General features: G+C 37.9%; 1 long non-coding RNA gene across 1 annotated transcript in view; it reads left to right on the top strand.

Annotated features, from left to right (window-relative positions):
* Window positions 1-14,149, top strand: part of LOC147912024 (uncharacterized) — a 92,286-nt gene that overhangs the window by 52,725 nt on the left and 25,412 nt on the right. The gene's annotated exons all lie outside the window — the stretch shown is intronic.

The raw sequence follows: 14,149 nt of genomic DNA, 5'->3' as shown, positions 1-14,149 counted from the left end.
ATAAGTCATCAATCTGATTTTTGCATAATGGTCTACTTTACCTCAAAACATAATAATAGTTCAAACACACACCCTACAAATGGGGAATCCTATTAATTTAACTTGCTTTCGTTGACTTGCCAAAGAAAGGGAAAACATATTTAGTGGTAATCTGGTTATCCCAGTGGGAAATATAAACTGATGTGTAGTAGGCAAGTTTATGTGGCAAGGCCAAGTGTCTTTTTCAGTGCGTTGCTTTTGGTGTGTATATGTGCGTGTGTGTGTGTGTGTGTTATGTGTTTTTGATACTGGTGTTATGACTTTGGTAAGTACCCTCAAAACTCTTCAAAAACAACCAAATAATATCCCTTGATTTCATGGTTCATGCAGCTGCATTATGTCCCCACAGAAACCTGCATGCAGATGTTTATTGCAGCTTTATTCATAATTGCTAAAATTTGGAAGCAACCAGGATGTCCTTCAGTAAGTGAGTGGATACGTAAACTGATACATCCAGACAATGGAATATTATTCAATGCTAAAAAGAAATGAGCTATCAAACTCATTTTCTGTGTGTTTCCGTGAAAACACATAGAAGAAACTTAAATTTGTATTACTAAGTGAAAGAAGGCAATCTGAAAAGGCACATACTGTATGATTCCAACTATGACATTCTACAAAAGGCAAAACTACGGAGACGGTAAAAAGATGAGTGGTTGCCCGGGGTTGAGAGGAAGGAGGGATGAGGTGGAGCACAGAGGATTTTTTAGGGCAGTGAAACCACTTTGGATGATACTGTGATGGTGGATACATGTCATTATACGTTTGTCGCAAATCGTAGAATGTACAACACCAAGAGTGAATCCTAGTGTAAACCATGGACTTTGGGCGATAATAATGTGTTAATGGAGGTTCATCGATTGTAAAACATATACTTTGGTGGGGGGTATTGATACTGGGGGAGGCTAGGCATGATTGGGGCAGGGCATTATGGGAAATCTCTGTACCTTGTGCTTAATTTTATTGTTAACCTAAAACTCCTCTAAAATATGAAGCCTATTAAGTGTATATATTTATAATTTATATATGTATATAATCTCACAATAGTGAATTCTATCCCTTTTACAAATGGAGACAAAATGAGAGCTTTATGTGCTATGGCAATGAAGTAGTAATTTACTACAAAGACAAAAAAGTCTTTCACCCCTGATTGAGATTCAAGGAGTATGTAGTGTTACTATCTTTGGGAAGCAGATGAATAATTTACTCCTTCTTTCAAAAATGGGTTCTCTCCAGTTCTGCCTTTATTACATCAAGGGATGAAGGCAGAATTGGTGCTTGGTAGGTGCTCATTGTGATACACACTAAAAGAAGAGGAATTGTGCATTAGATACACCCAGCTGACTTCACTATGACTTTGATTGCCTATCTAGTTCAGCTGAGATACACAATCTACTTTTCAAATAACTTGTTACTAAGTACTTGGATATATAATGGAACTTGGATAATAATGAAAAAAGTACTTGGATATATGACGTTCCTTGGTACAAATGGACAATCCCATCTCTTCACTTCCCAATAGTCACTGAATTTTTATAAAAGCCTATTCTGTGTCCTATTGTATAATAATCTTTCATACATCCTTCAACTCATTCACTCATTCATCCATCCATTCACTCATTTTCTCATTCATTCATCCATTCAGCAAAAGCTAAGTTGTTCAGTGCACTTTTCTATCTTTGATGAAAAGGAATAGGAGGTGCTGCTTGCCTTAAGAGAGGCTTTTGCTTTAAGAAATGCTTGTTCTGAAGGAGATATATAATATTTAAATAAATTTTTAAAAAGTCACATTCCTGTTGTGTAACTCCGTATCTAGCCAGAAGCAGACCCTCAGTGGTTTCGTAATTCATGTTAGTAGTAAGTACACACAGGTGCTGTAGACATTTAATGAGGTGTTTTGTGTTATGTGCTTTCTTCTTGGCTGCTGAATGGTTTATTCATGTCACGCATTCTCAATGGGACCAATATTGCCCCCAAGGGGGTTAAAGTTGATTTTTAGGGGTGAAAAAAACCGAATTCTTTTTATGTATGCGGTACAGATATATAGAGAGTACATAAACAGATATGCAGAATATCTGAAGGATTAAAATTTCATTGGGAATGGCAATTAGTGTAAATAATGCGTAAAAAGGCTACTTAGAGAAGCAATAATTAGAAAAAAGACTGAGAAACACCAATATATGTACTCTACCTAGAATCGAAAGGCACATTCAAAGTAACCTACATGAATCATCAAAGGTAACCACCATGATTCTTCCAGATATCATTTCTGTAATAATTTTCTCTGGCTGGGTAATGGAATAATCAGTTTAGCACTACACTGGTTTTCATGATTAAGAGTAACCTAACGAGTTAACCCTCCCCAAAACATAATTGCCTTTCCTCAAAGACATGACCAATGGAAGGGGCTTCAGACACTGTACAACCATGGGACAGAGAGAGAAGAGAGAGGTTTTATGACTTCATTTGGATGATGAGTCCATGACCCATTTTGGGATTATCCTTATAGTTTTGTTCAGTCGGTGTAGCTGGCATTAGTCATGTTCCTTGGAAGCATCCAGCCTTCAATTCATGCCACATATACACACTAAAGGAAAAGACTTCTTTATCACAACCATTAACCTTAACATATTTATTTAAAGCTTGGCATACTTTAATGCAATATGTATTTATTTATTTATTTGTCATCTTTCTTCTCTAAGAGAAAGGACTGTACTTTATTAAAAGTCTCCATTTTCCTGTTTTACTATTTTCCATTTTCCTTACATACAGCTCACTCAGTAAATTCTAGTTGAATTGACTATGCATAACCAATTAGCCACAGCTACATCTAACTCTGTTATTAACTCCATGCTTGGAGTAAAATTATTTATTTTCATGTAACTAATTCCATCTTTAAGTCAGATCCATCCTGAGGTTGACGTATAATTTGAGGCCTGGAGGGAACACGGTGTCTTTAGTATTTGCTGTCATTTAAATTATATTGAATTGACTGGACGCACTTTCTAGAGATGGGTTCAGCTTCCTTCTGGAAGGAAGGGATGAGTTATGTTATGGATGAGTTAGGCCTCTAACTTTGGGTTACTGCCAATGTGTGACAATGCTTCCTTTGAATTCATGGGGCTAGAGCTAATACCGAATAATTTACATGAGATTTAAGAAACCTGATCCATATTTTTTTCAAAACTTTATAGATGAAGTAGATTTTTCCATTTACAAATACAGTCACAATATTTTTGCAGGAAGTAGAGGGATAATTTAGTTTGACTCCTAATTTTACAGTTGAAGGAACTATGATCTAGCAAGGTTTTAAAAAATAATATAGGAGATAACATTCAGAAAGAAATAATTTTAGAGCAGGGATGCTATTCTGCATGATACTGTAGTGGCAGCATTTAGAAGCTGACAATAGCAAGGAAATAGATCCTCCCCTAGAGCCTCCAGAATAACCCAGCCTTGCTGCCGCCTTGATTTTAGGAGCCTGTGAGAGCTGTGTTGGACTTCTGATGTTCAGAACTGTAATACAATAAATTTGTGTTGTTTTATGCCACTACATTTGTGATAATTACTTATGACAGTGATGGAAAACTAACACAGTGAACATCTCATTCAATGGTTCAAAAACATTTTTGAGTGTTGGATAAATGAGACATGGTACCGACTCATTTAATTATGTAGCATGGTAGGTGTTAAAATGGAAATGTGAGGAAAATGCTGTGGGGTACAGAGAATAGAGTCCCCTAAATTTGGATAGTGGGAAAAGACTGGACAGAGGAAATGGGTTTTTTATTTGAAGCGTTAGAAAGTTGCCGGGAGGAGAAGAAGAAAAGAATAAAGTTGTTTGTTTCCTCTTGTGGCCCACACCTAAGCATGGAGAATTGAGAAGTAGTGTTAAAATTTGGTGATAATAATGATATTGAATAATCTGTATTATTTAGCTCTTCTGTCATACCTCTGAAACCAGAGGACCTTATTCCTTTGTATCTTTTGGTACCTGCAGCTGTCTATGATACTGCCAACAGAATTTCAGAAAAATCTCAGGAGTTTAAAAAAAATAGTGAAATCTTAGACATTGATGCTTCAGGACACTTGACTGTAGGCTAATCAGGTAGCACTAAAAACCAAACAAACAAAAACCACTAGATTGTGTCTAGGAAGTAAGTGTGTACCGGTGGATTGTGTTGTGTAGAACTCCTTTGCATGTTACCTAAACATGGAAACACTTCTGCTCCTGAAAGTAGTGCATGAGGGAACTCATTCCTGAGGCATTTCAACAGTGCTCCAGAGGGCCAGCCAACCCATTTAAGGAAATGTCAAACGAAATGCCAAGACCCTATTGATTGATTGAATGATCCAGAAACCATAATTAAGGCATTACTCTTATAATCTATTTATTACAAATAGAAAACACGATTTTTATGTGTTTAGGAGTTATATGGGCTCCTAAAATAATTTTCAACAATATTTATAGAATCCAAAAACTAAAGGGGACCTCAAAAAGTCATTTTCTATATTTCTTTGCTACAAGGCAGAACTATTTAACTCTTACAAGACAAATGGATATCGCTTAAAGTCTTGAAGATTTACAGGCGAGAGTTTCCAACAGCAATATTGTAATTTTGTTTTTGAATTTCAGTGAAGAACAGATGCTCAAATTTTATGATAAATGCATATAAACATACAAGATAATTTTTATATGATGCCAGTATTTTTAAAATCAGATGAAATAATACCTTTACTCTCTTTCTTACTAATTTTTTTCCTCCTACACATTTTTCATGATCTTTTGACTAATGCATAGTACCTAGCATCCTGTGGACACAGAACTTGAGTAAGAACTGAAAAATGCCTAATAGTAAATTTCAACTTTTGGAAAAATATTAGTAACCTTCCTATTTTCTTGTGATACACAAAGTTATGTCAATCCTCTTGGTTGTTGGTGGAGTCTAGAATGAACCCTATATATTTGCATTCCTGTTTGAAAACTGAACTTGAGAAATAGACCAGTGATTTTATGCTTCTCTCCATTTTCTTAAAAAATGACACAATAAAAATGTCACCCCCGTCAGAAAACATCATAGATTATCATTGATGAGATGAATATATTTATGATGTAGACCATTTATACTATAGAAATTTCTATCAATTTTAATGACTAGAAAAGTATATTTTTCACCTTAGTTTTCTGCTGATGGATGTAGCTTAGCAGTAACGGCACAGAAATTCTTCCAAAGGTGCCCCTGACCTTTTCTCTCTCCAAGTGGAGTGCGGAATCTCCTCCTAGGAGTGATGATTGTGGAGAAACAAACTTGAACATGCAGTCTTCATGCCAACGCCACTGTCAACAGGAAAAGCAACTCTCAGGAATGAAGAGACTGTACATTTTCGCATGTTCTGTATCCCACTCTTCCTTTGGACAGCCACACATCCACTGGCCGCCTTTGGGAGCCCAGCTGCTGCTGTGTTGAGCAGCTCCTGGCAGGTTTGAGTCACTCTTTCCCGACAGCATTGCCCTTCCAGTGCACATTGCTCGTCTTCTGTGTTCTCCCTTGGTCCTTCTCAGACTTGTGCTTTGTAGGACTCCAGGGGAGACCTTTGAGCGTGCTTGCTAGTCCAGAAATGAGGTGAACTAATACCCCTGCGACAACCCGCAATGCACAGGACATGGATGCTGTTGGATAAATCCTTCTCCCTATGGTGACATTCCAAGGGTCCACCTATACACGCCTAGGCAGAGAGGGGCGGATTAACCCAGTTACCCACAACTCTTTCCATTCTTTACCCTGATTCCTGAGATCACCACCTCAATTACCCCCCTGCACAAACGTTCTTGTTTGAGGCTTTGCTTTTGAGAGAAACCCAGGAAGACTATTTCTTTCTTCTTTTCTTTTCATTTTTTCTTTCCTGTCATTTCTTTCTTTTGTTTCTTTCTTTCTGTTTTTCTTGCCTTTCTGCCTGCCTTCCTGCCTGACTTCCTTCCTTCTGTATTTCTTTCTTTTCTCTCTCTCCTTCTCTCTCTGTATCTCTAGCTAATCTGTTATATAATCTATCATCTTATCTGTCTTATCTACCATCTACCATCAAACATGATAGAGATACAATGTCGTTTTAAAGGAATGTTTGTGTATTAAAAGCGACTTTATCTGAATCAGTAAAAGCAAATGATTTCTATCAGTGATTCTTCTTTTAGTTACTGAAGTTGATTAAAGACTAAGCATTATGGACTGAATGCTTGTGTACCCCCAAATTCACGTCTATGAACCAGGAAGAGGGCCCCCACCAGGACCTGACCATGCTGGTACTCTGATCTCAGACTTCCAGCCTCCAGAACTGTGAGAAATAAATTTCTGTTGTTTATAAGCCCCCAGTCCATGTTATTGTGTTATAGCAGCCCAAACGGACTAAGATATCAAATTTCTCTGTATTTGAAGAGGGATGACATGGTGGCTATAATAGGAAAATTTTAGTAAATTCAGGAACAGAACGTAGATGACAGAGCCTCATTACAGTGTAAGTTTGATTACGCCTATCGTTTAAAGAAACGACAGACACAAGTAAATTAGGATAACATAAAGTACTCTCTCTGCCCCCTCCCCCACTCTGAAAATCTGCTCACTGGCATTAGTGAGTTATGAACAAATTCTTCTAGATCTCCTTCATCAGAAACACAATCCTATATTATTTTCATAAGCATAGTGCTATGACTTTCCTAGCTGCTTGTTTTTTCACTTATTGATATACATGAGATCACTTTTTTATATGTTATTTTTTTCATATGATGAGCTGCCTGTTACATCTAATATGAACATGGACCACCAGCCAAGTCCAGCTCAAATTAGATCATCTTTGGCATCTCCCTATATTGAATGTTATGTCTATAAGCTCATCAAAGAATAGCATCCAGTTCCATATGATGAGCATACATTCCTGTCTTGATCATCTGCTCGAGGTTTGTCATTTCCATTTAACAGTGATTGGACAGGCAGCTCTGGTCCATGAAATCATTTAGCATAAGTCATGTCCAAACACTAGGCAGTAAACCTCTTGAGAAAGAGATGTATGGAAAAGACTTTAGGTTTGGAACTGGTTCCACTCTACAAGCTATTTCATCAAACTATTTATTCAACCTATGCTGAGTGTCTTTTGAAATACATTCTCTTGAGTGGCTCTCAGAAGGTCATAAGCAGCTGTGGGCAACATCTTGTAATACTCTTTCTCAATCAATGTGGACAAACACTAAGAAGAAATGCTGGAGGCTGTCAGAATTTAAACGTAAATGAGTTTATGTGTTTATGCTTAAGTTATTTACTTGATAATATAATGCAATGGATGACTTCCAAATCATGAGTTTTAACTCTTTCCATATGTGTAGGCACTAGGTATGTTCAATATTTCAAGTAATCCCGCTGTGAACCTTCCCATAAAGTAAAGGCATTCTTTTAGGTAAAGAAAATTTTCTTATCAGTCTTTCCGTTGATAAACTTAGGTTTTGTTCCCTGTATTTAATTTTCTTAAGGAGGAGCCACTTCAAAAATTAATTTGATTTTAATAATCTCAAATTATTTTTCATGTTGGAAGAATCACAACTTTGCTAGATATTGCAAAGAAACAAAAATCTCTACTTTTGTAAAGATGGAATAATTTTAAAGATGATTAAATTGATGGTACTGTTATCAAGTAATGGAGCTTGTAGAATTCCTTCCCCAAGAGGCATTCCTTCGAAACCCCACCCTGTGATCCTGCTATCATGTGTGCAGTTTGAAAATGTGCACATGGATTTATGTTTTAACATGAAGTTATCTATGAAAATACAATATAAATACATAGTTGTTGGCAGAGATCTCACAAATGCTAAGAACTTTTCAATACAGAGTATACTGCTCATGGTGGAAATTAGATTTGTGGAAATTAGATTTATGGAAATGCTGAGACGCATGCTGCCAAACGGTATGTACTACAGCCAGCGTCTACTGGTTACTACATGGGTGTGCAGAGCTCATATCCTGGTTCCTTAAAGTCAAAAGAAGGGAAGAGGACTGAATTAGCCAGCTGGCACAAACTATATTTAGAGCAAAATCTCTCCATCAGTCATTGAAACGAAAGAACCTTGTAGCTTATTAGTTACTTAATTGTATTCATGGAGATTCAGTCTAGTACTTGACGTGATAGAGCATACACTTGATAGTTGTCTGACCTGAGATATGTAGGTTGCTGATTTTTTTTTAATTCTGCAATTTTAAAGTCTCTTTAGGACTCTGCCTGAAGTGTTTTTTCTGCATTCGGTATTTCACTGCTCTTGCCCAGGATTTAAATTCTGTAGGTTAATTCAGAGTTCAAACTTCTCACTCAAAGACACACATCAGTAAATTAAAATAGCATAAAGTCAGTTGTTTTTCAAATATAGCAATAGATATATAGATATTCTCTTTCTCTCTGTCTCTCTGTTGATTTACACCTATGTCTGTATGCATGTATCTATGCTCAAGGAAATACTTAACACTAAGTATTCGATCACTCATATCTAAATAATTTGAAATGACTTTATTATAGGCAGAACTTAATCATATTATTCTCAATAGAAATCTTGGTGAGACTCAGTTCAGTGGCATGAAGTTCTGCATAACACAGCATAACATTGACTCTAGGATATGAGAATAGCCACACCTAGCCTTGATACAATCATACTACATGAGTTTTTACTGTCTACGTATTCTACATTTTGTACAGCTTTGGATTGCCAGTATATTGAAGAACAACACCTCTCTCCCTTGCTTAAACCTTTCGGGGACTTGCCATCACTTAAAGTGTGAATCTCAAACATGTTGGCCTTGTATAAGAAGTCTTGAAAATGGAGGAGAGCATATTTAGTAGTTTCTTTTCTCCACCAGACCTACTCCCATCTCCCCCTCTTCTTGCTATGTCTCATACCAACTTCGCCTGAAGAATCCAAGAAGTAGATGGAAATACCATCTGCTATAAGACTCCTGGGACATGTTAATCAAGTGATCAAGTTATTTCCTGTATCTGGAATCTGATTCCATTCTCCTCTTGGGAAGGCCCTACAAAACCCAGCTCAGAAGTCACCTGACTCTGTCACAAGAGCGTCTAAGCCCAGTTAGTCTCTGTTTCTCCGTAACATTTCATACATTAATGAGTCAATATATCAAACAGCTTTTTACAACAGGGCAAGAATTTCAGTTAGACTTATGCCATGTGTCTATGTCTACAGTTCTGTTGTGTCAGATGATAAACTGAATAATGTGAATGATTGGATCATCATGCTGCAAACTGTACAAATTGAAAGAACAGTAAAAGTTACTATGGTATTGACCTCTTGTATGAAACTTTTTTCACCGTAAGGCCCAATATCATAATCAAGTTTCACAGTTGCTGTATTTTAATTTCAATTAGCCACCTTATATTGCATTGAATAAAATGTAATAAAATCCAAAAAAGCTACATGCTATATTATAGGTTTAATATTTTATTTATTTTTTTTTTATTGATGTTTTAATGGTTTCTAACATTGTGAAATTTTGGGTTGTACATTTTTGTTTGTCCATCACCACATATATGACTCCCTTCACCCCTTGTGCCCACCCCCCACCCCCACTGCCCTGGTAACCACAGTCCAGTTTTCTCTGTCCATGTGTTGGTTTATATTCCACATATGAGTGAGATCATACAGTGTTTGTCTTTCTCTTTCTGGCTTATTTCACTTAACATAATACGCTCCAGGCCCATCCATGTTGTTGCAAATGGGACGATTTTGTCTTTTTTTATGGCTGAGTAGTATTCCATTGTATATATATACCACATTTTCTTAATCCAATGTCAGATGATAAACTGAATAATGTGAATGATTGGATCATCATGCTGCAAACTGTACAAATTGAAAGAACAGTAAAAGTTACTATGGTATTGACCTCTTGTATGAAACTTTTTTCACCGTAAGGCCCAATGTCGTAATCAAGTTTCACAGTTGCTGTATTTTAATTTCAATTAGCCACCTTATATTACATTGAATAAAATGTAATAAAATCCAAAAAAGCTACATGCTATATTATAGGTTTAATATTTTCTTAAAAGATCTATAAAGCTGTAAATATGCATCCCAGGCAGGACTATCCCATGAGTTAGTGGAGTTGGGCTTATCAGCAAACTGCCAATGGCAGTGGTTTGAGGGGCGCACAGAACAATCTCCATAAAAAATGCATTTTCCCTGTCTGATAGAATCCCACAACATTTTTGAGTCTTCCTGAGTACATACTTGCCTTTCTATTAAAATTCCAATATGCATTAGGACCTTATTAACCACAGAGCCAGAATCTGAAAGTAGGGGGGACATTCAGGTATGTTGAGACAAAAGGATTTTTCACTTGTCTTTTCGAATGCTGAACCATTTTTATGAACTGGCATATTGCACAGAACCCTCATGCAAAGGCACATAAAAAGAGAGCTGTTCAGGTTGAATTGGAAGGGCCACTCCATTGTGTTCCAGTATGGTATGGATTGTGCCCCTTCCCGGTGAAGGGCAAAAGGGCGCCTGTTCTGGTGCCTCATCCTCATCCCTTTGGGTGTCCATGGAGACTACTCTGTGCAACCCTATGGTTCCTTCATATATAAAATGGAAAACCGTTGGCTCCAAACTCACTTCTTTATTTTACCTGAGGCGGAGGGAGTAAGTGACTTGGCTGAGGCAGGCATTCTCAAAAAATTTTCTTGGGGGTAGGGGGTGGCAAAAGAACTCTTACTATATTCTTGTATAAAGCAAGATATAATACAGTACATAAACAGATACGAGTATATCTGTGGTATTAAAATTTCATGAGGTGTTGATTAGGGAAAAATGTTTCAAAAGTCTCCTTGCAGGGTGATAAAAAAAAAAAAATGTTCTTTGCTCGATATCGTAGCGGATGTGGTAAGGTTGGATTGCATAGAAGGTGAGGTGCAAGAATGCCCACTGCTTGGAGAAGTTGGACTGACGGAGACACCAGAGAGAAGAAATGTGCCCAGGAGTCTACTAGGATAAAAATGGAGGCAGTGAATTGTGCGAGTCTGAACTCAGTGAGCAACACAGAGCAAAAAGCTTTATTTTTCTTTAACGTGCCCTCGATCATGTTACATCTTAGGGACCTTTTCCCAACCATTAAAGACATCTTGACCATATCCTATTGCTTTCCAGACATTTCCATTTATGAGAAAAAGTCTCACCTTGTAATCAAGTCTCATTTTCGGGTATTAAAAAGTCTCATCCAGTTTCAAATTTAGATCCAATACTAAGCTTCTCTTCTTCCCCCAACCTGTAGCTCAGGAATAAAAAGGGTATATGGTTGACTCTTCCCTCTGCCTCCTTCTTTTCCACTTTGCCTCTTACAGATTTGGAACAGGGAAAAAAGGAGAATTTGAAAAAGGAGGAGACGTTGATCCGTGGAACTCGTCTTGCTCTTTCAGGGTTTTCTTTGCTTATGTTGGCTGGTGTCAGTGCCGACTTTGTGGCAGGTGTTTGAGTGTGGAATGCTGGTCCTTTCGTGAGTTGCCAGTGCTAGTTTTTGGAGAGACCCGGGGGTCCTTGGCATTGCACAGCTGCGTCTTACAGGCAAAGTATTCTCTAGCTCGCTCCCATTGACCTCCTAAGCTCCCTCCCCACGTGTTCCACCCGCAGGCTCCCCCAGAGGCTGGAGCTCTGTGGAGTTGTACCACTTGAACATATTAACTTTAAGATAGAACCAAGCCTGGCGCCCTTTCTCATTGTCCATGTCACCTAAGGAAAAACATATTCCTGTCATACCAACTTGAGGGATGTAGGCAATCCCACTCGTGTACTCTCTTCTTGCTTTTGATTATCCCAAGCTTCTCTGGCCCTCAGAATTTTCCAGTTCATCAGCAGGCAACACTCACTGTGTTCATGTAGACCACCAGACTCTCAGGGACATAGGCAAGGCTCCCAAAACTTGACAACACAGATGGCCATGCTCAAAGAAGTCAAGTTCTGCAAATCAGCAAGGACTCAGTCAAGAGGATGCCTGGCTATCATCCTCAATCCCTGGGAACGGCTGTTTCGGAACCCCTCTCACATAGTATAGAATACTGCAAGCACTCTCCTCCCACCTAAAGCCACAAGATGTCTGGGAGGGTGATAACCCATTATAGGCACACCTTCTCTGTTTCAACCAACTTCCCTTGAATTTCCAGCTTCTCTTGTTATGGGCTAGAGGTGGGTGATTGGGAGGTTGTCACAGAGTCTGCCGTCTTTATTGTAAGTCATAAAAGGATGTGTCCAAAAATCCTTCTTATGAAGGTGGGGGTACCTAGTGACCTCAGCCCCATTCAGCTTCCTGGTACATTGACATTGACATTGACATGTTGCCAAGGACTGCTTTTCACTTCAAGGTTTGGAGAATGGAATTTAACTCTGCATTACATAAAATATTAGTTACGAGAAAAAAATGCCATTTTGATTTATGAAAATTTTCACTCTCTCTCATTTAATTATTTAGGCCAACTGACTTCACTATGAATTTTCAAATCCAGTTTTTAAAAACCTTCATTATGCCACTTGGAAGCATTTCAGCCCATGGGGCCAATAAATTCTAGATTAGTATAATAAGAGTTCAACTATATCCCAGCTAAGTGAACTTCTTTTTAAAATTGTTGAATCTAACATATAAGGTGAGTCTTTTTGAATGAAAATTAAAATGCACTGTTTGTTATGCAAAATAAATTAGGGTTCCATCCTAAAGTAGCCAAGCCTGCCTCTACCGGGCATAAGGAAGATCATGAAGTTTGGCGTCTCTGATCTTGGAACTCTGGTTCCATACACTTTTCCTTTTAGCCAGCACCTTCTTAAGAACCCAGATCCCCTTGATCAATTCTATGGTCTCTTTTGAGTCATCTGCTTCTAGCAGCACCCAGCTTTAACTTTCTCAACTTTAAATTTTCCTGAACAGGACCTGTCCTCTCAGAGCCACCATTTATCTGTCATTTGCAAAACAACCTTTAAACTTCTTCACAGAAGGTATTCATATTTACTGTATTGCTTCTTCCAGAAGCCACTGTGTGTTCCAAGGTTGACAGAACTACCTCTGCTAAAGGAGAGACCTGCTAAATATAAGACTCCAATCCCAGTGGAAGGATGCCTGACCATGCAATTCTAGGCATACTGTCAGGGAGATATTTGGAAGAGCTTTCCTCAAGCGCTCTCAAATTCCAACACAGAGGGGAACCTGAGTCTTTCTTTGTGCTCATCTCGTCCCAGATGCACCTTTTTTCCCCTATATCACTTGGGCGTTTTGTTTTGTTTTGTTTCTTAATATGACTCTAATTATTGAGTTTATTATTATGCAACACAGTGCAATTTTTTTTTCTATGCATAGAATTACTTGTTTATTTTGAAAGAAAGAAGATTATTTTTTTGGTAGCCTGAAGGACTCCGGAGAAAATAAGGGGTTGAGTTTGGTTCATTGCTCAGATCTCCCCACTGTAGAATAAAGGAGAGATGAATTCAAGATTGTAGCTCCATAGAAATATTACCAATTCATGCAGGGCTTCCATCATAGATATGGTTCTCTAAAATGAAACAGTTCTCTTAGAACAGTTTGAAATAGTTCTCTTAGATGTGAGTTCTTTTGCTCCTCTGTGAACACAGCAAATTATCTAAGATCCAGGAAGTAAACATTCTTTTGTTCTGATTTACTACATAGAGAATTAGTGTAGCTACTGCAGAGTCCTTATACACTGTTTGAGTAATTAACTGTCATCCATTGCATAACCCACTCCATTGTTGAGATGGAGAAATCACTCTCTCTTTCTTCTGTTCCTTGATCTCTTGGTTGCAACAAAACTGATACCATCTGAAATGTTCCAGAAGCTTATTCCAGTTGAAACCAACACAACACTTTATTTTGGGGAATCGCTTCTTGAATTAGCAGGCTGCTTTTCAGATTAGAGAAGAGTGGACCTTTCCGAATGGAGACTCGTATTCACAAAGGAAGCCTATAGATCTCACTTGACAAGATCTGGCGGAAGAAGATGAATCAGGGAAGCTGATTTGCATGTGTTCCCGCTTCTTCTCAATTATTTATTTCGTATTAAACTCTATTTGTTTTGT

This window comes from Ceratotherium simum, chromosome X, assembly GCF_057802395.1.
Source record: "Ceratotherium simum simum isolate JZ-2026a chromosome X, ASM5780239v1, whole genome shotgun sequence".
In the NCBI taxonomy this organism is placed as follows: Eukaryota; Metazoa; Chordata; class Mammalia; order Perissodactyla; family Rhinocerotidae; genus Ceratotherium; species Ceratotherium simum.
Note: the sequence above shows the minus strand (reverse complement) of the source record. Positions and strands in the feature narration are given on the sequence as shown.